At 45.9% G+C, this 26,096-nt stretch overlaps 1 protein-coding gene and 1 long non-coding RNA gene across 4 annotated transcripts in view; one reads left to right on the top strand and one right to left on the bottom strand.

The window, feature by feature from the left end:
- Window positions 1-26,096, bottom strand: part of SHLD1 (shieldin complex subunit 1) — a 107,930-nt gene that overhangs the window by 25,204 nt on the left and 56,630 nt on the right. The window lies entirely within an intron of this gene.
- LOC138774352 (uncharacterized) lies at window positions 18,079-19,943 on the top strand. Its single transcript, XR_011360294.1, has 2 exons — window positions 18,079-18,297; window positions 18,678-19,943. It is a non-coding gene; the product is annotated as an uncharacterized lncRNA (long non-coding RNA).

Genomic DNA, 26,096 nt, shown 5'->3' with positions numbered 1-26,096 from the left:
TTAAAGGAATTTTTTTCTGAACTACCCCTTTTAAATCCAGAACGAGCAAAATCTTCAGCAATGGATTTCATGTATTTACTAGTGATCTGAGTGCAGGCAAAATGATTAAAAAATAATGTTTTTAATTAATTACAAAACCGGAAATGATTGAACTGCAGAGCAGAAAGGAGATTTTTTTACACTAAGGATGAGTTCACACTACTAAAATTATCCGTGCGTATACAGTAGTGTGAACCCACCCTAACAATGCAAAGTAGCTCTCCTCTGGAAGTAAGAGAGTTTGCTCTATAGTGCCACCTACTGGAGGTAACTGGTGTTCTTATCAATGTTTGAAATGGCTGGGAAATATATGCCAAGCTAGAGACTCTTCCAGAAGGGAAAGTTACCCATCTGTCACTTTAAGACAAAGATCAAAGGGGGTAGTGTGTCTCCTTGTTCAGTCGTCAGTTATCTCTCCCTATTGGCTGATGGATCGCCTGCTCAGCCAATCAGTGACTGGGGAGGGACACAGCTGCAGTCACTGACTGGCTGAGCAGGCAATTCAGTCAGCCGGTCAAAGACATTGCAGCTGGACGAGCCAGTGCCATGACATACATGGAACCTCCTGGGCGAAAATGGTGCCTGTAAGAGAAACCTGGGAGCGGTGCACAGTACGGGGTCACAGGGACCGGTAAGTATACTTTCTTTATTATCTTCCAAGTTACTAATACAGAGGAAGTGAGTGACAGGCGTGTGCAGCAGTGCTGGGGCATTATATGTCATCCTGGAGCTGCTAAACAAGGAGGCCTATCTCCTGCTCAGGTAGATAGAAAAGCCCAGCACTCACCAGATAAGTTATGCTTATTTATTTAGGTGCAGCATGCATCAAGGATGTGTTTTTAGCCAAGCATGGTCTTCATCGGCTTGTTGCAAGCTGATGAAGACCATGCTTGGCCGCAACATGTCCTTACTGTACCATTGATGCATGCTGCACCTGAATAAATAAGCATAACTTAACTGGTGAGTGCCGGGCTCTTCTAACTACTTGCTACTGGATCTCTCCACCACATGCACTACCACCCGTTTGGAGTGCCATCCATTCCGCCAATACTACCTCCTTCTCAAAGGCCCACCAAGGGTTAGGGCCCACGGGGGATTCCCCTGCACCCCTGTGGGCCAGTCTGAGTCTGACACCGACCCCTACATCCACCAGCATCATATGTTGGTGGACAATCAAGAGAGCTTCATTAACTTTATACTGACATAGGGGGAGATTTATTAAACATAAAGTGAAACTGGCTCAGTTGCCCCTAGCAACCAATCAGATTCCACCTTTCATTTTCCAAAGAGTCTGTGTGGAATGAAAAGCGGAATCGGATTGGTTGCTAGGGGCAACTGAGCCAGTGTCCCCCCCTCCTCATCTAACCATAGAGGATAACCGGGGCAGAGCAGTATAATGTTTTCTGTTTTAATAAACTGTAAACTAACTCTGATAGAATAGCGTCTTTTCCCCTAGCAGTTTATAGGCTGGATAAATAAAAAGACTGTGATCCACCACCCATCTTTACCTATCATATTAAAAATCACAGCAGTCTATGATTCACCGCTATATACCTGACTGCATCTGCGGTAATAATACTGTCATCCCTGTATTATATATATATCTGGTTTCCCAATCTTTAATATTCAGCTCAAAACTTTTATGAAAAGGAAATTAAATCTCACATGTGGATGGTAAAAGGGACGGCTGACATACACCGTACGCGGAGAAAACAGGATATTGATAGGAAAAAGTTAATTAGATTCCGTCCTTTCCTCTGGTTGATCAGAGTTTGTCTGAAGACCTCAGACCTGTAAGTAAATGTGTGCAGATGGTCTTTGTAAAATGTGAGGTGATAAAATCTGCGGCTGTATCTCGGAGCCGTGTCGGTGCGGCTCGTACATCTGCTGCACACTAATTGACTTTTTTTTTTTAGTCTACCTTTTTTTTTTTTTTTTTTGAAACCAAGCTCCAATGTTTTCCCTTTTCTATAATTGTAGAAGTGGGTGATTAAACGGTGACTGTAATGTGATTTATAGGGAGGTTTATCGTAGCCAAAAGTCCTTTTCAAACAGCTTGAGCTTGTAATAAAATTTCTCTTCAGCTAATGTTATATATCCAAGTGGTACTAGAAGCTTTACCCTAGGCTGGACACACATTAAACACATGGACATGTCAGGATGACTATTAAATAGCACTTTAGTTAAAGGAGAACTCCCATCATTAAAGCGACTCTGTACCCACAATCTGACTCCCCCAAACCGCTTGTACCTTCGGATAGCTGTTTTTAATCCAAGATCTGTCCTGGGGTCCGTTCGGCAGGGGATGCAGTTATTGTCATAAAAACAACTTTTAATCCGGCAGCGCTGTGTCTAACGGCCGGGGCTTACATTTGTATAAGCATTAGGCTGGCACCACCTCTCTGTCCTTCCTCCCCACCCATCATTAGGAATGCTCCAGGCAGATTGCTTCCTATTCCCCACCTGTGTGCATAATGAACATGGGCTCAAACAGCAGTAAATGTTCCTGGATCATTCCTAATGATGAGGAGGGTGGGGAGGAAGGGCAGAGAGGTGGTGCCAGCCTAATGCATATACAAATGTAAGCCCCGGCCGTTAGACACAGCACTGTAGGATTAAAAGTTGTTTTTAGGAGAATACCTGCATCCCCTGCCGAACGGACCCCAGGACAGATCTTGGATTAAAAGCAGCTATCTGAAGGTGGTTTGGGGGGGGTCAGATTGTGGGTACAGAGTTGCTTTAAAGGGGTAGTTCGCCATTTTTTTTTCTTTCAAATTAACTGGTGCCAAAAAGTGCCAGAGATTTCTAATTTAGTTTTAGCAAAAAATCTAAAGAATTCCAGTACTTATCAGCTGCTGTATGTCCGGTGGGAAGTGGTGTATTCTCTCCAGTTCTATCCAGTCTGACACAGCCGCCCATTCTTTTTTGCCAAGAAGAATGGCCGGCTTTACCATCTGAGAAAATAAAGAGCCTTATCCACAACAACCACATTGATGTTAGAGGGGGCAATACATGGTCAGGGGCATAGCTAATGTCTCCTGGGCCCTGGTGCGAGAGGTCAACTCGGGCCCCCCCCTTTCATGACCAAGTGATGCTACTGGTAAGTGCATGTATATATATATTATATATATATATATATATATATATATATATATATATATATATATACATACACACACACATATACATATATGTACGGCAAGACAGATATTACCAATAACACCAGCATATAGGAAGAGAAAATATTATCACCATATATACTGTTCCTGACCAAATCCTGTATACTGAGACCAATATTGCCAATAATACCAGTATACAAGGGGGAAATATTACCGCCACACCACAACCACTACCATCACCACCATATTGTTACTGACCAAATCCAGTATACTAAGACCAATAAAACACAGTACCGGATAACAAGTAACAAATAATACCACCACATACTGACTAACACCGCCACATACCGACTAACACCGCCACAAACTGACTAATACCACCACATACTGACTAACACCACTGCTGCTACTGAATGAGATCCACTGTACACAGATCACTATCACCTCATACAGTCATATAGAGGTGAACGCAGCTCCACACAGGTTGTATACACCATATAAATTACAGTGCAGTTATATCAGGTGACTCACAGGGGACGTCTTCTCTGATCGGAGATCTTCCCTTTTCATTTTCTTCTTCTCCATCTGCCCTGGGCCGTTATGAGAACTTCTCCGAGCCACGAATCCACAGAATCTGCCAGACAGACATATTAGGCTCCTCACACTGGCACCATCCTCTCTCTTTACACACTGCACATCTGTAATGTCCCCTTTACACCCTTATTTAGTGGGTAGCCCTGACACTATGTGACCCCCCTTATAGTATATATAGATGGCCCCCACTGCATGTTGCCCCCCTCATAGATGGCCCCCTCTCTCCCCCACCCCTTATAGATGGCCCCCTCTCCCCCCCCTTATAGATGGCCCCCACTGCATGTTGCCCCTCCTTAAAGATGTCCCCCTCTCCCCCCTCACCTTATAGATGGCCCCTTCTCCCCCCTCCCCATATAGATGGCCCCCTCTTCCCCATCCCATATAGATGGCCCCCTCTTCCCCATCCCATATAGATGGCCCCCTCTTCCCCATCCCATATAGATGGCCCCCTCTTCTCCCCCCTCCCCTTATAGATGCCTCCCCCCCACCCCTTATAGATGGCCCCCTCTTCCCCATTTTATATAGATGGCCCCCTCTTCTCCCCCCCGTTATAAATGCTCCCCTCTCCCCCCTCCCCTTATAGATGCCCCCTCTCCCCCCTCCCCTTATAGATGCCCCCCTCCCCTTATAGATGCCCCCCTCCCCTTATAGATGCCCCCCTCTCCCCCCTCCTCTTAGATGCCCCCCTCCTCCCCTTGAAGATGGCACCCTCTTCCCCCCCCCCGTAGATGCCCCCCTCTCCCCCGCCCCCTTATAGATGCCCCCCTCTCCCCCATTATAGATGCCCCCTCTTCCCCCCCCCTTATAGATTCCCCCCTCTCCCATCCCTTATAGATGCCCCCCTCTCCCCCCTTATAGATGCCCCCCTCTTTCCTCTATGCTAAGCAGAATTAAAATAAAAAAACACACAAACTCACCTAACAACCCGTTGCCCCGGCAATCATCCTCTTCTTCAGGCTCGTTCGGGCCCCCGGGTGATGCGCGGCTGCCGGGGGTGTCCCATCCTATCCCCTATGCGCCGGGGCTGGGACTTCCGGCACAGGAAGCGTCTCTGACGTGCACTTCCTGTGCTGGAAGTCAGGGCCCCAGGCGGCACAGGGAGTTCACTGATGCGCGGCTGCTGGGGGTGTCCCGTCCTATTCCCGGCAGCACCGTGCATCAGCCGGGGGCCCGGACGAGCCTGCTCTTGTGACCGCAAGCAAAACAATGCTTGCGGTCACAAGAGAGATTTATGGGGGGAGCAGTGCAGTGGCAAGGGGGCGACCGTGTACAACGGCGACCGCTGCGACCCTGGTAGCTACGCCATTGTACACGGTACTAAAGTGACTGTACCACCAGGCCCAGGCTGAAGCACTGGAGGCGGGCCCACCCACCCTTAGTGGGAAGAAACCCCAGCCCCTCCAGGACGTGACTCCATTAGAATTAATGGAACCCTATCATGGAGGGGCTAGGGTTTCCTCCCACTAAGGGTGGGTCGGCCCGCCTCCAGTGCTTCAGCCTGGGCCTGGTGGTACTGTCACTTTAAGAACTGGGGTATGTAAACTTTCGATCAGGGTCATTTGGATGTTTTTGGTTGTCATTACGATTTAAAAAGAGAAAACACAGTAGTTTGACAATAAGTGGCTTCACTCAACCACTAAGGCTAGGTTCACATTGCGTTTTTGCAATCCGTTTAACGTACACGTTTTATGGAAAAAACCGATGCAAAAACGGATGCAATTGTGTGTCATCCGTTTGGATCTGTTTTCCATTGACTTCCATTATAAAAAAAAAAAAAAAAAAAAAAGGATGCTTTTTTTTTATTACGTACAGAAAAGTAGTGTCATATTTTCTGTACGCTAAAAAAAACCCCCGTTTTTTCTATAATGGAAGTCAATGGAAAACGGATCCAAATGAATGACACACAATTGCATCCATTTTTTCCATAAAACATATACGTTAAAACGGATTGAAAAAACGCAGTGTGAACCTAGCCTAAACATGAGTGGGAAAAGATTTTTTGTGTTATCATTTATATTCTCAGTAAAAAGGACAAGAAAGCAAAAATTCTGCTGGGGTATGTAAACTTTTGAGCACAACTGTATATGTGGGGAACAGAAAAGTTAATGTCAGGAATGTGCAGTAGCCTGGTGTGAACTGGGCCTGGTTTTTGCTTCTGTGTGACACACCTGATTACTTCTCAGCTTCCGGCAATGCAAGAGTTACCACTGGACTCTCCCAGCCTTGATTGCCGAAGCTGAGCAAGTCTGTTTGATTTTCTTCTCTGCCTGTCTGCAACCTGGAGGATCACAGGGCCGTTCCAATGGAGATCCGGACTGGGCTCTTGACCCTCATAAATGAAAGCTGAGCCAGTCTCACAGCGCTTGCTATTTAGGTTCACACCATGATCCCAGCTCCCCCTGTCTATTCCTGCGATCCCCGTACCTAATCCCTCTGCTCATTTTGACCTTTTATCTGACCCTATGCCTGACCTCTGACTATCCGATTGTTACCTGACTTTGTACTGCGTTGCCTGTTTTGGCTTGGACTTTGGCGTGTCGATTTTCCCGACTTTGTGTTTGTTCGTCTGTTCGTCTGTATTGTTCAGTGTTTGCACCTATACTGGTGCAGGGACCGCCTTTGTGGTTGTCTGCGGCTAACTAGGGCCGTCTGAGGCAAGTAGGTAGGGACAGTGGGTGGGCTCAGTATCAGGGCTCACTGTCGTGTCCCTGCCTCCCCTGTCCTGACAGTTAGCTAATGAATGGAGCTATTAAAAGAAGGTGTGCACCTTTACTTCTGAGTGGTTGATTGTTTAACACAGCAGAACCTGCACAGTATATTAGTCACAAAGTGCAATAAAACAATTTATGGCATGAGCTAGAAAGGAGGAGGAGATTGTGACTGAAAATACACTTTGGGGAAAGGACATGTCCTTTGATTCAGTTAGTTTTACTATTTTGTATAGTTGAATACTATTTTACCCTTTGTATAGCTGTATACTATTTTACCCTTTGTATAGCTGTATATTATTTTACTCTATGTATCGTTGTATAATATTTTACACTTTGTATATCTGTATACTATATTACGTTTTGTTAATCTGTATACTATATTACCCTTTGTAAATCTGTATACTATATTACCCTTTGTACAGCTGTATACGATTTTACCCTTTGTATAGCTGTATACTATTTTACCCTTTGTATAGGTATATACTATATTACCCTCTGCATAGCTGTATACTAGATTACCCTTTGCATAGCTGTATACCATTTTACCCTTTGCATAGCTGTATACCATTTTACCCTTTGTATAGTTGTATAATATTTTACTCTATATATAGTTGAATACTATTTTACCCTTTGTATAGCTGTATACTATATTACCCTTTGTATAGCTGTATACTATATTACCCTTTGTATAGCTGTATACTATATTACCCTTTGTATAGCTGTATACTATTTTACTCTTTGTATAGCTGTATACTATTTTACCCTTTGTATAGCTGTATACTATTTTACCCTTTGTATAGCTGTATACTATTTTACCCTTTGTATAGCTGTATACTATTTTACCCTTTGTATAGCTGTATACTATTTTACCCTCTGTATAGCTGTATACTATTTTACCCTTTGTATAATTCTACACTATTTTACTCGTTGTATACTATTTTACCCTTTGTCTATAATCCAATACTGGAATGCCATTTGTGCTTGTAGAAATTATATCTTTAAACAAGTTCTTTGCACCTTTGCCATTTTATTGTACTCCTGAAAACCTACTAGACGTCTGAACAAAGAGAAAAGAGTAAATGTAGGATGAGGCTTCTATATTATTAAAGCAGCGCAAAGTATCAACTGTAATGTTAAATGTGAGTCATTTACTTCTGCAACATAGAACTGCAGTCCAGGTGTAATAACCCTCCATCACATTTCGGCTGGTACATTAATCTCTCTATAATCCTGACATCTTCACTTTTAGATTGGGGCTAGGAGCAATTTGGTAAAGCAGAGAATCCTCCTTTGATGCCTGTTGACTTCCTAGCACAGAGGGAACACAACGTCCCAGAGCAGAGGAGGAAAAACAGCAGATATGTAAATTCTCCCAACATCAAACAGTTCTTGTGATGGCTTCATCCCCAGTGCACCCAGTCAATGTGCAGTCATTACCAAATCCCGCAGCTTTCAAGTCCTTTTTGTTATTATTAAGATTATAAACTAATAAAGTTTTTCTTCAATAAAATCTGTGTTCTTCTCCCTCCTCGTCCCATTTCCGATATAGTTTCTGTCTCTATAGCCAAGGAACGCTCGAGTGACAATGATGCCATAATATTGAGCAGCCCAATTATCATTTATATGAGAATACGTTTCCTGTTGTTCTAGAGATAATAAGCTTTGCAATATATTGTATATGGTAAAGGGATAAGGATTGAATTGTTGCATCTGGATATGGCTGTCCGTGGAAGGTGTATGGGCAGTGGCATAGCTACCATAGAGGCAGGGAAGGCGGTTGCTATGGGGGCCCGTGGAGGGAGGGGGCCCGGGGAAGATAAGAGCCTCCTGTGTCCTTCTGCTTAACCCCTTATTTACTGCAGTGTGTAAGTGACCCAGTGTTCTTTAACATGCTGCAAAACAAAAAAAAGGGTTAATACAGAAGACAATTAGCTCTCTGCCTGACTACTCTGATAACTTCTGACCTCTGTTCTCTGAGCTCCAGCAGAGGTCAGGGGTTATCAGTGCAGGAGTACTGAAGGAGAGGGCTAATTGTCTTCTGTATTAACCCTTTTTTGTGTTGCAGCATGTAAGAGAACACTGGGTCACTTACACACTGCAGTAAATAAAGGGTTAAGCAAAAAGGTAGGATGCTCCTGCACCTATGTATATAACCATAGGATTCTGCCTCTGGCCACAAGAGAATTTTTTTTTTTTTTGGCCACATCACAGAGTATGTGTGTGTGTGTGTATATATATATATATATATATATATATATATATATATATATATATATATATATTTATTTTATTTATTTATTTATTTATTTTTTTAGTGTGTAGGGGAGGGGGGCCCCATACAGTTTTTTGCTATGGGGCCCCATGAATCCTAGCTACGCCCCTGTGTATGGGGCTCTCCTGACCAACCACTGACAGATTATGTCAACTGTGATAGTTCTGTTATGGGAAAGATGAACTTTCTGGCTGCAGCTTTCCCCTCACCTCCCCATAGAGAACATGGGATCGCTCTGCTGTGCCGAACGTTCCTGTGTATGGGAAAGACTGGGGCTGGACGGGAAAGATAAGAAACGTTGAGCTCTTAGTTATTGAAGCTGTATATTCTCCTGCTGCTTCATCAATAGATGTATCTGTCACAGGATCTGTCTGCTCAGACAATCATTGTCCGCAGCCATGTCCCGCCTCAGTCACTGATTGGCTGAGCAGCCTGTCAGCTCATACAGGCCACTGTGAAGCTGCAGCCGTTGGATTAGGAAGCATGCAGAGCGCAGGAGAATTCCGGAAACATGGACGGGTAATGTATTAACTGTTTATGCAAGGGCTGCACGGGCATCGCTAATGATGTCTGTGCAGCCCTTGCTAATTAATTATTGTGCCATTTAAAAAGGCCCAGTAAACTAGCAGATCAGCGCTCATTTCCAATATTAATCGGGCCTTCATTGAAACAGTACCCTAAACCGTTTTTTTCACGATTTACAAATCTACCATAAAACAAGATGCATCTAAGAGTAGCTTTACCTCTAGCTGAAGAGACATTGGGTGATAGATTAAGTTAATGACCAAAGAGACAAAAGTAAATCAACTAAGGAATGGTTTAAAAATCAGACAAATGGGCAGGGTCCTGACCTAATCATATTAGGATTCTTAAGGGTCCCATTTACACAGAAAGATTATCTGACAGATTATCTGCCAAAGATTTGAAGCCAAAGCCAGGAATGGATTTGAAAAGAAGAGAAATTTCAACCTTTCTTTTTTGACCTGATCTCTGTTTATAGTCTGTTCCGGGCTTTGGCTTCAAATCTTTGACAGATAATCTTTCTGTGTAAATGGACCCTAAAGGGAACCAATCAGCACCCGTTGGTGGTCTCGCCACCTGTCAACCATCCCTATGCGGTCGGCTCCCCCCCCCCCCCCCTCAAGATGACTAGTTGCCACCCTCTCCTTTGCCCCCAGTGTAAAGCTACTGCTGCTGCCTCGGGGAGCTGCACAGTAGATCTATACTGTGCAGCTAGGAACCATATCAGCACAATCTTGCTGATTGAGTCCCTTCAAAGGTGGCCGTGCCAGGGTGACAGGCTCCCGACCCCCCCGTTAGAGTCCCCCATACTCCCCTAATCCCGCCGGGTCCCGCTTCTGGAGATGGTCGGGTGACGGAGATCTCAGCCGCTGCAGCCCGGCGAGCATGCTGAGAGATGAGTCCCCATAGAGAATGACAGGAGAGTCCAGCGCTCCGTCATTCTCTATGAGCGTTGGACTCATCTGAGGAGCGCGCGCGCCGGGCTGCAGCGGCTGAGATCTCCATCACCCGACCACCTCCAGTAGCGGGACCCGGCGGGATTAGGTGAGTATAGGGGGCTCTAACGGGGGTCGGGAGCCTGTCACCCCGGCACGGGGGGTGACAGGTTCCCTTTAAGGCCCTATTCCACGGAACGATTATCGTCCGTATTCGGCCGTGGAATAGAATGCAACGATCAGCCGACATCGTTCATGTCGGCTGATCGTTGCAGTCGCTTGTTTTTCAACATGTTGAAAAACAAGTGACTGATATAGCAGCGATCTGCTGCCGTCGTTCCGTTGAATAGGAGCATCGGCAGCAGACGCTGCTATATCCTATGGGTTGCCCGGACGATCAGCGATCACCCGGGCAGCCCCCCCGCAGCTCCCCGCACTCACCCGCGTTGAATAGCGGCGGCGCTGAGAGCGCTCGTTTGCTCCTCTTAACGACCCGTGGAATAGGGGCTTTACACCTTAATTACCTGACAGACGAACAATTGTTCAGCTGTCAGGTATCTCTCCCTACTGGCCCCTGTCCTCTCCATATACAGCAGGCATGTCCAAAGTCCGGCCGGAGGGCCATTTGTGGCCCACGTTCCGAACTTTTACGGCCCCCCAGGTATCCAGCTTGCTATTATCTGCCTGTGTTTTAAAGCATATAGCATGTAGCATGTAAAATGGTCGGCCCTCGCACATGTTCACTTCATCAAATTTGGCACTCTTCGAAAAAAGTTTGGACATGCCTGATATACAGGGCTTATCTCTCCAAGAACAAAGGGACCAGGCAGTGATTTTCCACCATGCCCAGCCCCATGTCCACCCAACATCATCTGTCGGTGGTCAGTAATTCCAAGGAGTTCACTCACTTTTTATAGCAGCCATATATGCCTTAAAGAGCATTATTTCTAGCAAATAATGTGCAAAGAAATACATAGATCTACACTTTAGATATCTTATTTAACATAAAGCAGCTCATTCAGGTAACTGCAATACAGAGACCAGATTTATGTATACTACCTTGATCCCCGTTTCTGACAGAGGATGGCAATAGCAGCCTAAATTTTGATAAAAATGAACTGGAGACGATCAGTTTATATAAAAATCAGTGAAGGATGGAACATAAGAAAAGCTGTACTCACCTGCTGCAGAGCAGATCCCCTGGTGGTGCCGCTCCCTGCTGTCAGTGCTTTCTCCTCCGCTCAGCCAATCACTGAGGCAGGTAACATCGTGGACAGGGCTTACCCGGGCAAGTGCCAGGGCCCCAGCACCTCCAGGGGCCCAGTGTTCTGATGTTTAGCCCTCTCCCTTTAGTGCATGGAGAAAGAGCACGACCTGTCAGCATCCTGCAGAGAGAGAGAGAGGGATGGAGGACCTGATCACATGACCTGCAGGTCCTCAATACTACAGTGTGGAGAGGAAGTGGGAGAAGACTGAGCTGTGGGAGAAGTGCTGTGTGTGTATCAGTCAGTAAGTGTCAGACAATAGTGTGTCAGTCAATAAGTAAAATGTGTGTGTCAGTCAGTGATTGTGCACAGTGGATGGATGGATGAGGGGACCACTTGGCTCTGTCGCCCAAGGACCCGCAAAAACCTGGAGCCGGCCCTGATCGTGGAGCAGCACAATCAGAATGGCATCAGTGGGAGATCGGTGGCAGCTGAATGCTTTTTTTTTTATTTAGTTATTCTGCCACTCTGGCATTTTTAAATGTATTTAAATGATTTATCCTCTTGAATATCTTTTTAAAAGGGTTGCCTGAGCAAAATAGAAAAAACTGCTGGGCAGCAGGGGGCGCTGTAAACACAATAAATAAGAGACGCTCACCTGTCCCGATCCTGTGCAGCTACTGCACCGCTGCTCCCTGTCTCACGCTGGCATGTTTATTGTGTATTTTAGCTTTTTAAAGCGTTTTAGGCAAAGATGGCCATTAATTGGTTAAAAATTATGAATTATGGCTCAATGGATATTATTTGTTTAATTTGTATCTTTCAGGCAGTAAAATTTACACTTTAGGAAACATAAATATTTTCTGATTATAGAGAAAATGTAATAAGAACATTGACAGCAGCTTCGTTGTAGAGAGAGACAGGTTGTGGAGCTGTGAGATCCCCTGGATGTCTGCCATTAACACCTTCCCAATCCTAGAGCAACACTGAAAAATGTATTAACCCCTTAAAGTACTCCAGCCCAGTGCTGCTCAACTCAACGCTCCCAAGCCAAATACCCCTGCAAAGCTATGATCATACACTGCTGATTAAAAACCCAGCATAAATACACATTGGGTATATGTCCCACAGGTTGGGAACCGAGGCTATAGAGGGCAGCTGGGATTAATCTTACCTCTATGTAAACCAAGAGGGATTTACATTATCAACTTCTCTACTACCCTAGACCACCAGGGCACATTAAACCAACATCACCTGAAAGAATATATATAAAAAGCAGCGTCTGCCCCAAACAAAATGATCTTGTCTTCTGCAATATTTTCTTTAAAATCAACTGGTGCCAGAAAGTGCCAGAGATCTGTCATTGACTTCTATAAAAAAAAATATTGAATTTTCTAGTACTTATCGTTCATGTCGGCTGATCGTTGAAGTCGTTTGTCTTTCAACATGTTGAAGGACAAATGACTTATGTAGAAGCGATCTGCTGCCGCCGCTCCGCGGGGTAAGAGCGGAGGCAGCAGACCAACGCTATATCCTATGGGCTGCGCGGACAATCAGCGATCACCCGGGCAGCCTGCCCTTAGCTTCCCCCGGCCCTCCCCAGACTCACCTGCTCGCTGCAGCCGCAAGGAATAGCGGGAGCAGCGAGCGGGGAACGAGGAGCAAACGAAAGCTCACAGCGCTGGTTTGCTCCTCAGAGTCAGGCCGTGGAATACGGCCTTAAGGGCCCTATTACGCGGGATGATTATCGTGTGAAAAATCGTTAAATCGTTCAAATTTAAACGATAATCGTTCTGTGTAATTGCAGGCAAAGACTGAAAAATTGTTCATTTGTCGTTGATCGTTGATTTAGATCTGAACCTAAAATTATCGTTAATCGTTCATTAATCGTTCGCTGTAATTCCACACAAGTTCCGCATTTGTTCACTAATCGCTCAATCGTGTAATTGCACATTGTTTTGCTGGGATCAGAAGGAGTGAACGATCATAGTAACGATCGCAATAAAGATCATAGTAACGATCGTAACTAATGACCATCGTTCTGTGTAATATGGTGAATAATTTCAGATTAACGATTTATCTCGTTTGCGATCGTTTTTTCGTTAGCCTTTAGGGTGCCTTCACACCTACCGGATCCACGGCGGATCTCACTTCTGCGGATTCGAAGCGAGAACTGCTGCGGATCCGGTACCATTCACCCCTATGATAGCACATATTCGCAGCGGAATTAACATCCCGCTGTGAATATGTGCTTTAACCCCTCGCTGTCCGCAGCCCCGCCGCCGCATCCCCCATCTCCGGCCGCATCCCCCATCTCTGGCCGCATCCCCCCATCCCCTGCCGCATTCAGCAGCCCGCATCCCCGGCCGCATCCTGCAGCCCGCCGCAGAGAGCATAAAGTACTTGCTCGGCGGCGCGGCTGCAGTGAGGCTCCCGACTCCCGGAGCCGGGAGCCTCACTGCAGCCGCGCCGCCGAGCAGGTACTTTATGCTCTCGGCGGAGGGCTGCAGGATTCGGCCGGGGATAGGGAATGCGGGATGCCGGTAGCGGCAGGGGATGTGGGATTCAGCCGGGGATGGGGGGGGATGCGCAGGGGATGGGGGGGATGCGGCCGGAGATGGGGGATGCGGCCTGGGATGGGGATGCGGCGGCGGGGCTGCGGACAGCGAGGGGTTAAAGCACATATTCACAGCGGGATGTTCATCCCGCTGCGAATATGAGCTATCATAGGGGTGAATGGTACCGAATCCGCAGCGGTTCTCTCTTCGAATCCGCAGAAGTGAGATCCGCTGTGGATCCGGTAGGTGTGAAGGCACCCTTAATCTTTAAATCGCTTCATCTAATAGAACCCTTCTCTCTAGCCTATTAGCACCCTGCTTTTCCAGAATTCCATTCCACATCTTGTACAAATAAAAGAAAATTAAAAAAACAAAGATGAACTACTTAGTGAAAGTGATTACATAATCATTTTTCTATTACAATTGTATATGTATATGATATTTTCCAACAGATACATTTTTTATACAACTGGTAAAAGAAAGAAAAATACAAGGTTCTAGCAATGGCTTTGATTCTGTGCAGCCGCAGAGGTAGACAGATATAAATGGTGATACACCACGTGCATTTGTTACACTGTGCTGGAACATTGCAGAGACCTTTCATTTATTACAGCCTGGATATAGAAGGGTAAAAGTTACATTCTCCATTCTGTTTGCTCGCCAATGATCCTTTAGGTTTGTGTATTTTATACTGAAAGAAATAATATGTAATAGGCTCCCAAGGCAATCACACAGCTGTAGGCTATGCAGCCTGATTCTACTATGCAGCTAGGGGGCTCTGAGAGACCACCCTCTGCCATAGCCTGCCCTGCCAACATGGTACTCACAATGTGCACCATTCACCTTGTTCAGGGTCTCTCCATCCTTGACTATAATATAGGGCTATGTTCACACGCTGTAATGGATTCGATAAACTACGGCCGTAGCGGTAATTAAACACAGTCCGGAAATCAGTGCCGGAAGGGATCTTCTCTTGTGGCCCAAAATATGTGAATTCCATATTCTCTCTCTAATTTACACTGATCCATTCTAGCAAAATCTCAGAGCTGAATTAGGATTAAAGGGGTACTCCGGCAAAAATAGTTTTCTTTCAAATCAACTGGTGTCAGAAAGTTATACAGATTTGTATTTTACTTCTATTAAAAAATCTCAAGTCTTCCTATACTTATTAGCTGCTGTATGTCCTGCAGAAAATGTTTTATTTTCAGTCTGACACAGTGCTCTCTGCTGACATCTCTGGCTGAGACAGGAACTGTGCAGAGTAGGAGAGGCTTTCTATGGGATTCATAGAGAACTGAGACAGAGTTCCAGTCTCAGCCAGAGATGTCAGCAGAGAGCACTGTGTCAGACTGAAACGAAAACATTTCCTGCAGGACATACAGCAGCTGATAAGTATGGGAAAACTAGAGATTTTTTTTATAAAAGCAAATTACAAATCTATATACATTTCTGATATCAGTTGATTTAAATGAAAAAGATTTTCGCTGGATAACCCCTTTAACCCTTTAAGGACATGGCCCATTTTCGTTTTTACGTTTTCGGTTTTTCCTCCTTGTGTTTAAAAGGTCATAGCACTTGCATTTTTCCACCTAGAAACCCACATGACCCCTTATTTTTTGCGTCACTAATTGTACTTTGCAATTACAGGCTGAATTTTTGCATAAAGTACACTGCGAAACCAGAAAAAAATTCGAAGTGTGGTGAAATTGAAAAAAAAAACGCATTTCTTTTATTTGGGGGAAATGTGTTTTTACGCCATTCACCCTGGGGTAAAACTGACTTGTTATGCATGTTCCTCAAGTCGTTACGATTAAAACGATATATAACATGTATAACTTATATTGTATCTGATGGCCTGTAAAAAATTCAAACCGTTGTTAACCAATATACGTTCCTTAAAATCGCTCCATTCCCAGGCTTATAACGCTTTTATCCTTTGGTCTATGGGGCTGTGCGAGGTGTCATTTTTTGCGCCATGATGTGATCTTTCTATCGGTACCTTGATTGCCCATATACGTCTTTTTGATCGCTTTTTATTACATTTTTTCTGGATTTGATGCGACCAAAAATGCGCAATTTTGCACTTTGGGATTTTTTTGCGCTGACGCCGTTTACCGTGCGAGATCAGGAATGTGATTAATTAATAGTTCGGGCGCTTACGCACGCGGCGATAGCAAACATGTTTATTTATTTATTTATTTGTTTACTTTTATTTAAAACCTGGGAAAAGGGGGGTGATTCAGACTTTTATTAGGGGAGGGGGCTTTTTACTATTAACAACACTTTTTTTTTTTTTTTTACACATATACTAGAAGCCCCCCTGGGGGACTTCTAGTATATATACTTGGATCTCTCATTGAGATCTCTGCAGCATAGATATGCTGCAGAGATCCATGAGATCGGCACTCGTTTGCTTTCGGCTGCTGCAGCCGAATACAAACGAGTGCCGAGCCGAGGACGGCGCCATCTTGGACGCGTCCCCGGCCGGCATCAGTAACGGAGATCGCTCCTCCGGGACAAGGTCCCGGAGGAGCGATCTCCCCCACTAGACACCAGGGAAACGTTGCCTCCGGTAATCGGAGGCAGCTGTCAACTTTGACAGCTGCCTCCGATTAGCTAATTAGCGGGCACGGCGATCAGACCGTGCCCGCTAATAGCGGCGGTCCCGGGCTACACGCGGCACCCGGGATCGCGGCACTTCAAAGCGGGGCCGCCGCGCGGCCCCGCTTTGAAGTGCAAGTGAGGACATAGGACGTATCGGTACGTCCTATGTCCTTAAGAGGTTAAGGTCTGATTTTCAGTGTATGAAAAGAGGAGAAGCAGCATCACTGTTCTTATTGTCCTTTTTCTGGTATCAGCTCCTGGTATTGGATGCAGAATCTGGACCATTATATCATATAGGCCCCTGGTCTCATATATTGAGCCATTTCTGAGGCACAGGGATTCTCTGTGGCCCCCGCACTACAGCATCATCATATAGAGTTACTATACCTAAAACAACTAATCTCCCTCCTATGCAGCGGCTGCAGAACTACAACACCCAGCATGCTGAGACTCTGAGGTTGGTGATCTCTGTACTTTAAGCATCAGCCAGGAATACGGGAGCAGTGATTTCCTGCTTACATCTGTCATTTCATGGTAACCGAAGGACCCCGCTGAGTTTATTGGGGTCTATTCATACTCTATGGGGGTTTCCATTATCTCTGCCATACGAAACAATGCAAACCCTGACTGAACCCCTAATGGAGGCTCTGAATGTCAGTGTGACTGTATAGCCTTAAAGGGTATTCCTATTTAGTGATGCTGGACCGGTCCCCATAATATGCAGGGCCCCGTACCACTGTGGCGCCTGTTAAAAACTTCCAGGGCTAGCTATAAATCCTTTGTGGCTCACAGAGCATTGTCCAGACTGAATACAACTGTATCACCACACAGCAGGACTAGCTATGTGCAGATGTATAGGAGTGTTCGTATTCACTGAAAGCAAACTAATATTAGAGAGATCACATTATTTATATACACATTATCATGTGACCAGGGTTTGTATACTATCAGATTGTTATAGTGGGTGACATGTGACCAGGGATTGTATACTATCAGATTGTTATAGTGGGTGACATGTGACCAGGGATTGTATACCATCAGATTGTTATAGTAGGTGTCATGTGACCAGGGATTGTATACTATCAGATTGTTATAGTGGGTGACATGTGACCAGGGATTGTATACTATCAGATTGTTATAGTGGGTGACATGTGACCAGGGATTGTATACCATCAGATTGTTACAGTGGGTGACATATGACCAGGGGTTGTATACTATCAGATTGTTATAGTGGGTGACATGTGACCAGGGGTTGTATACCATCAGATTGTTATAGTGGGTGACATGACCAGGGATTGTATACCATCAGATTGTTATAGTGGGTGACATGTGACCAGGGATTGTATACCATCAGATTGTTATAGTGGGTCACAGAAAACAAAAAAAAAAATTTGGTCGGCTCTCCTAGAACACCGTTCACACTAGGCAGGAGCACGTTGCCATGGCTGAAATTGCAAACACACAAAAACACAGAAAAATGCAACAGCTCACCGCACCAGCAAGATACAGACCCACATGACACAGACATGAGGCCACACCCCTTCACAATAAGCCCCACCCACTCTGCCTATATTATAATCTATTGAACTCTGCCTTAGTATTATACACTTACTACACAGAGCAGATGTGGCAGTTATGATGACATCACAGATCACATGATCACATGGCGCTCAGTGTAAACAACTGTAACCTGGTAACCTGGAGTCAGTGGAGCCGGACAGCTGGAAGAGGAGGCCGGGTATGTAGCTCCTCCCTAATAACACATTTTATAGCCAGGAGGGGGAGTGCTGCTGCCTCTCCAGGACACGTGGTATTACAGGGCCCCCTGACAAAATTTATGGCCGACTATATAATATACGGCTTATAGAGAGGATGGACATATCTCCATAATAGTGTTGGTCAATTTGGAACAATTCCATGATACAATATACTACGACATCATGTGACATCACAATGCTTATACCATAGAAACCTCATGACATCATGTGACATCACAATGCTTATACCATAGACACCTCATGACATCATGTGACATCACAATGCTTATACCATAGACACCTCATGACATCACAGTAGAATCTAGAAAATACTACACCTGAACAATCTTTCCTCATTCAGCAGATTGAAGAGGAAGAGTCCAGACCTGGAGCTGGAGCTGAGGTAAGTGCACAGAGAAATCCACAAGATGTCCACCTTCCGGATATCATTGTGGATTTCCCACTCATTGTGCTGTGGATTTTACCTGCACAGATTCGCTGGTATAATCCACACTGTCTGTCCGGTATACATTGTAGTGTATGGTCAACTTTAGTAGCAGAATATGTATTGTATATTAGAGTGTAAGCTACTAAGCCGACCATACACACTGAATAGCTGTCAGATGAATATTTTTTCAGCCGGCAGCTATCGCCCTCATTCACTAAGTGGATACTTAGTTTCACATAGATGCTTGGCTTGGCTGAGTGTTCATGTGTTTTGAATGGGTAGAGGAGAGGTAAGCAGCTGCCAGACTCCTTTGGTGGTGGCTTATCACCCTGAGAACAAAAGGATCAGGCAGTTAAAAATCCAACATGCCTGATCCTTCACTTTCTCCATACCATCTATTAGGGCCTGTTCACACCGAGCAAAATCGGCGACATTCCGTGGTGGAACTCTCCGCCGCAGAATCCTGCCTGCCTCAGTGGCAAACAGTGTCTCTATGGGAGGGCTCGAACGCCTCCACTCAAAGAATTGACATGTCAATCCTTTGAGCGGAGAGTGGAGGCGTGCGAGCACTTCCATAGAGACACTGTTTGACACTAAGGAAGGCGGGTTTCTACGGCAGAGAGTTTGATTTTGCTCAGTGTAAACAGGCCCAAACAGGGGAGTAAGGACAGTCGGTCAGTTGTGCCATAATCTAATGTGTATTAGGAGCAGGGTATCTGTTGTGTGTTAGATTGTAAGCTCCTAGGAGCAGGGTATGTATATTAGAGTGTAAGCTCTTAGGAGCAGGGCATGTACTGTATATTAGAGTGTAAGCTCTTAGGAGCAGGACATGTACTGTATACTTTGTATATGTTGATTTCATGTATCTCTCTTTCTCCTCTCCATATACAGCAATATGCAGCAGGCCAGATGGGATCCAGGGAGATGTCCGATCGCCACTTGTGGGGTCAGGAAGGAATTTTTTCCCCCCCTGAGGTATAACTCTCCGGGGGGTTTCTTCGCCTTCCTCTGGATATTTTGGTCCGGTGGCTCTTAGTTCAGGTCAGTGACCGCGGCGTGTTCTGTGGTCCCCACCAGACCTGACCTGAGAGTCACTGTCACCATGTTTAGTGTAATAAAGGCCGGTAATGTTTTATTACAATGTTGCATTAAAAAAATAAATAAAAGAATTCTAAAACATCTATTGTGTCCTGTGTGTTTTATCTGGTGACTGGGGGGGGGGGGGGGGGGGGTAGGTGGAGTAGGCAGCTACCTAGGGTGCAGTGCAGAGGTGGGCACATTATAATTATGGCTCCACTGATAATAATTAGAAGGGACGGGCCAGTTCGGAGCGGATCAGTGCTGGGGGGGGGGGGGGGATAGCCCCGCTCCCAGTGCTCTAAATGGCCTACCGGATGTAGAATTATACTTCAAACTGCATGGAAACCGCACCGGAAGATACACGTGTTCCATAGCAACCAATCATATTCCACTTTTCATTCCTTCCAGACTCTTTGGAAAATGAAAGGTGGAATCTGATTGGTTGCTAGGGGCAACTGAGACAGTTTCACTTTACACCATCTTTGAGAAACCTCCCCCTTTACAACCTTATTACACATACTGTCCACCTACTTTTGGACCACCCTATATATTCCAGACCACAGTATAGCTAAAAGCAGACACAGGGCAGTTTCTAGGTAATTTTGACTACAGGGCGAATCTTGATAAAAGCGCCCCCCCCCCCCATGATTTATTTGGGTTGTTGCTAAAAAGAAGCAGTGTGTGTGTATTATGGCATAGTTTCAACCTTTCAAAAGTCATTCAGTGACTCACCAGTGGCATCTTCTTTGATCTGAGGCGTCTCCATCCGGCCCAGATCTCCATGATGATTTCTTGTTGCAGCTGCAATTCACCTCTTCTGAACCTACCAGACAAACATGCAGCCCCCCTCCACACACTCTGTCCCCCCTGCAGCCCCCCTCCACACACTCTGTCCCCCCTGCAGCCCCCCTCCACACACTCTGTCCCCCCTGCAGCCCCCCTCCACACACCCTGTCCCCCCTGCAGCCCCCCTCCACACACTCTGTCCCCCCTGCAGCCCCCCTCCACACACTCTGTCCCCCCTGCAGCCCCCCTCCACACACTCTGTCCCCCCTGCAGCCCCCCTCCACACACTCTGTCCCCCCTGCAGCCCCCCTCCACACACTCTGTCCCCCCTGCAGCCCCCCTCCACACACTCTGTCCCCCCTGCAGCCCCCCTCCACACACTCTGTCCCCCTTCAGCCCCCCTCCACACACACTGTCCCCCTTCAGCCCCCCTCCACACACACTGTCCCCCTTCAGCCCCCCTCCACACACACTGTCCCCCTTCAGCCCCCCTCCACACACTCTGTCCCCCTTCAGCCCCCCTCCACACACTCTGTCCCCCTTCAGCCCCCCTCCACACACTCTGTCCCCCTTCAGCCCTTCTCCACAAACATACACACTACCCCACCTGATCTGATGAGTGCTGCCGCAGTTGTAGAGGCAGCCTCACCTGCTGCCCGCCCGCGCTCTTCCAATGCAATCTGCGGCCGGCCGTTGTGCACGCAATCAACGAACGCCTGCGCTACGGCCGTCCGCAGCTGCCCCATGCTCCCGCTCTGCGCTGATTGCATTGGAAGAGCGCGGGCGGGCAGCAGGTGAGGCTGAGGGGCTGCAGGGGCAAGTGTTGGGTGCTCAGATGAGCGCAGACCGGGGGCGGACCGAGCGGGTGACAGTCTGTCTGTGGGGGCGCGTGGTGCGCTATCCAACCCAGGCTGTGTGAGGTCCCGGGGGTGCCACCAGCGCCCCCTAACTGTCGGCGCCCCGTGCCGTTGCCCAGCCCGCCCGGTGCAAGAAACGGCCCTGAGCAGACATGACCTCTGCAGGTAAGACCTGCTGCATCATGGGGGAATCTAGGGGGATTTCTAGACAAAACATTTCTAGCAGAATAAAATTTTATTGTAGTAGAGACAGAATTCTGTGCTCACAGATATTTTCTAATGTTCCTGAATATGAAAATGAAGCTGAAAGTATGGAGATTTCATGCCGGCTCAATATTCTGCTGTATAATAATGTGAAATGTAGAAACTAATCACATCAGATGAATCTGTACAGAAGTATGTCTGCAAGCAGAGGTAAGGTTCAAACAAACGCACAGTAGCTTACAGCCCCGGCCCCCTTAAACCCCCGCACGCCCGATCGCCGCTCCCCCCCCACCGCGCACGCCCGATTGCCGTACCGCCCCCCCCACCCCCCCGCATGCCCGCATCCCCGCACGCCCAATTGCCCCCCCCCCCGGCCCCGCCACACGCCCGATCGCAGCCCCGAGCATACATCACCTGCTTGGGCCGTGGCTGTGTGATGCTCTCGGCTTCCCTGCACGGCAGCACTGATACTGATGGGAATAAAGCTAACAGTTTATTTATAATGCATGGTGAACACCATAAAAACTAAACCCAATAAAGGTAGAATTATTATTTATTTTTACAACAATTTTCCATATAATATACATCAAATAGTTACACAAAAAAACATACCTCATTCCTCATAGTCCTCATATGGCTACAATGACACACAAAATGAAAAAGTTATGGCTCTTGGGACTTAAAGGGGTACTCAGGGCTGGGGTCATTTTTATTGTACAGCCAGGGAAGGGGGTGGATACAGAGGCTGCCGGTCGGTTCCAGCGCCAGGTCCAGGATCTGGAACCGGGGAGGTAAGAGACTGGCACCTTCTATGTCCACCCCCTCCCTGGCCGTACAAAAAAAAAGTGACACCAGATTGGAGTACCTCTTTAAGCCCCTATTACAAGGGCTGATTCACAGAAGCAAGCAAGCATCAATCTGTCAGGTCAGCTCTCGCTTGCTCCTCATTCCCTGCTCCCTGCTGGTGCTGACAGTGAGCGGGTAGGAGCAGGGGGCCACGGGAAGCTGCAGAGGGCTGCCAGGGCGATCACTACATTGTCCAGGCAGCCCATAGAAGATAGCGGCATTCTGCTGCCACCGCTCTTGTTACAAGGGGCGATAGCAGCAGATCGTAGCTATCTGCATAGTTGGTTTCCCAATATGTTGAAAGACAACGATCAGCTGACATCGAGCATGGGCGATTATCGGCCCGGAAAATTGTCTTGAACGGGTAATCCAGGATTATAAAGAAACAAAATATGTTTTCTTCCAGAAACAGCACCATTCTCATCCTTGGTTTACAGTTTACAGCTCCGTTCCATTGAGGACAAAAGCTTGAGCTGTTTTTGTTAGTTTATTTTTGTAAATCCTGAATAATCCCTTTAATAGGAATTTTCATTGATGCTGGAAAAACCAAACATAAGCTGAAGTTCTATCATAAGGCCAAAACTTTAGAGCGTTCGTTTCATATTATCGCATTCATTCACTTTAATAAAGGAAAAGTCAATATATGACTGCTATACAGCGAGAATACATATAATGGAAGTTTAGTTTTTTTCATTACTTCACTTTTTTCAACGCTCAGCTCATCTTATTCTTAACATTGTTCATGGTATTTGTACTTGGAGAAAAGAACACAAGTATCTTCCAAGACATAACCTCATTCACCTGCCCACTGGAGCATAATAAAAGTAGATTCATTAACTTGGTTCTCCCACACACTGTGCTAAGGAGCGGAACATACCTGAAGACAACTTTCTCCATCTCAAATGATATTCACCGCAAAATGTATCTGGGCTTAAAGAACATAAAAATCAGAAATACAACATTGCATGGCGAAACGTTCATTAGAGGAACCGGAGAAAAATGTGAGGACCTCAGGGTTACGATTATACCGAAGCTCTTTGTAAGTGCGTGCTATTTTAAAATCACATACCATAATATATGCATAAAGAACTATCATGTTGTACTATAAATAGGGCACTTACATTTCAGGACATTCCATTGCCTACAATATACCTTCTTCTTCTTTGATCCTCAGTTTTATGCCCAGCAGCAAACGTTCCTGCGACTGCCCCACTCACCGCCGCCACCTCCATCTACAGTATAACTACAAATATCCATGGTATCTGAATGCATTCCATCCCTATCTTCTACTTTCTTTATATAAATAATTTAGAGAAAGAAAGCAGGCATGGCTAGGCAAGGTCATATATATGAAGTAACTAGATAAGTAGTAATACATAGACCACGCTCTTCTTCCCCCCTTATACTAGATCTGAGCACCAAGACTCCAACCAATTAAAACATTTTGACGTGTTACAAAGAATGCTTGATAGATGGGAGTAGTACCTATCAGAATCCCTGCCCCTCTTTACTTTGGTTCAACAATCACTAGCCAACTCACCTGACCAACATGGGGTAATGGGATTACTGTTCTCCTCCTAGGCATTGATAGTATACCCTATGCCACCAATGTCAAAGGTAGAAATACCACTATGATGGTGCCTTCTGAACATGGTCAGCTAGTGGTCATCATCAAAGCGTATATATGTTTGATCGTGGACTCAAAAGTGCAGAAGCCCTAGCTTACTAGATTTGGGCCATAAAGTATGGTCGTAAGGGAAACTAACCCGAGCCATTTTAAAGAATTCTGATTGATATTAATATCTCCACCATTTGGAAATGTAATGAAATAACCAAACCTCAGGCACTTAGATGCTATATCAGCATTATCCTCAATCCAAATGTACTCACTTTAATGAATAAAGAGCGCATCAATCCCTCCAGTGACTTCCAGCTTCATAATGAAGATAATCCTTTTAGATATAGCCGCAGTCTGCAGACTTTATCATGGAGCTGGATGTACTTGTACTTTTTGTATCTGGGAATTTATCTTTATTGTCATTTCCTCTGATTCCTTACAAGTCCGCGTATTGCTCAGGGACTTCCTTCCTTCAGTCCCGCCACATTACGGCAATGTATATTTAATGTTGGCGCTTGGTAAGAGTCTAAATTGATAATCACAGTTTTACTTTCATGTGCAGTCATTTCAGACGATAGACACTGCTGCTAAATTTACAGCGTAATGCTAAGTCATTCAATAGAAATCTCCCAGCTGTACGGGAACAAATAAAATATGCTCAAAAATAAATCGGAGTGGAAAATGTGCATATGGCAAAGCTACTTTGTGCACGTGAGCGTAATCGTCATCCAGGCACATTGCGCTGCACCTGGGAAAAACAAATCTTGCGAGATCAATCCGTGTCTTGCTGTGCAGGTTTGCTGTATTACTCAGTCATCACGGAGAACCCTCTGCTTAGCAGCATGATACACACAAACAGTAGGGAAATGTATGAAAAAGTATGTCATAATGTATTGCTATTAAAGGGGATGTATCATTTATCAGCCAAATGGAGATAGTCAAGCCCTATACTCAGCTATCTCTGCCAGTCCCATAGACTTTGATTGGTGCAGTATCGTGCTTGGTCAACCGCAGGGCTATCCAAACAGGCAACGTGGGACACCTGTTGTTATGATTAATAGGGGGGTTCCAGCAGTGGGTTCTCCTGCCCCCGTATTATCTATTGTATGGATAAGTATTGATTCTGGAAAAATCAACTTGAAGGAGTCTTGGCTTGACTTTCCAGCTGTTGCAAAACTACAACTCCCATCATGCCTGGACAGCTAAAGCTTTAGTTGTCCAGGGATGATGGGAGCAACGGTTGAAGAGCCAAGGTTTCCTATCCCTGAGATAGGGGTCAGGCGTGATGGGAAATAACCCTCAAACCCCTTTTTTCTGGGAGAGATAAGCTGCAGACAGAGCTCTAGGACTGTGGCGTAACCCTCCCATCCCCATAGTGAACAAAGAATCACTTAGCCGTGAAAAGCGGTCTTGTGTACGGGGAAGACAGGGGCCGGATAGGAGAGAGAACTGACTGATGAACGATCCTTTGTCAGTTATTGAAGGTGTATGTCCACCTTTAAGGAGGTATTTCAAGAAAATCAACTTTTCTACTTTCCACAAGATCGGGAAAAAGTAGGAGATCGCAGGGGGTCAGACCTCTGTAGCCCCTGCTGTTTTCAGTATCGGGCCCGGGTTCTGCATTATGAATAGAGCTGAAGGTACGGCACATGACCGGTGGCTCTATTCATTTCTATTGAGCTGACAGAAAGGGCAGAGTCCAGCGCTTTTCCGGTGTTCTCGGCTCTCTTCGACGCTCCTTAGGAATGAATAGAGCCGCAGGTCATGTGCTGTACCCTCAGCTCGATTCATAATACAGAATCCGGGGGCTAAAAATATTACCTGGCTACGCAACCCAAGCACATTATAGACCGGTGTAGGAATAGCCCTAGGAAGCCGTGGGTAAATGGATAGCAACTGGAATATTCAGAGCAGGAAACTTTCTAAGTGACAATAATTGGA

This window comes from Dendropsophus ebraccatus, chromosome 15 (assembly GCF_027789765.1).
Source record: "Dendropsophus ebraccatus isolate aDenEbr1 chromosome 15, aDenEbr1.pat, whole genome shotgun sequence".
In the NCBI taxonomy this organism is placed as follows: domain Eukaryota; kingdom Metazoa; phylum Chordata; class Amphibia; order Anura; family Hylidae; genus Dendropsophus; species Dendropsophus ebraccatus.
Note: the sequence above shows the minus strand (reverse complement) of the source record. Positions and strands in the feature narration are given on the sequence as shown.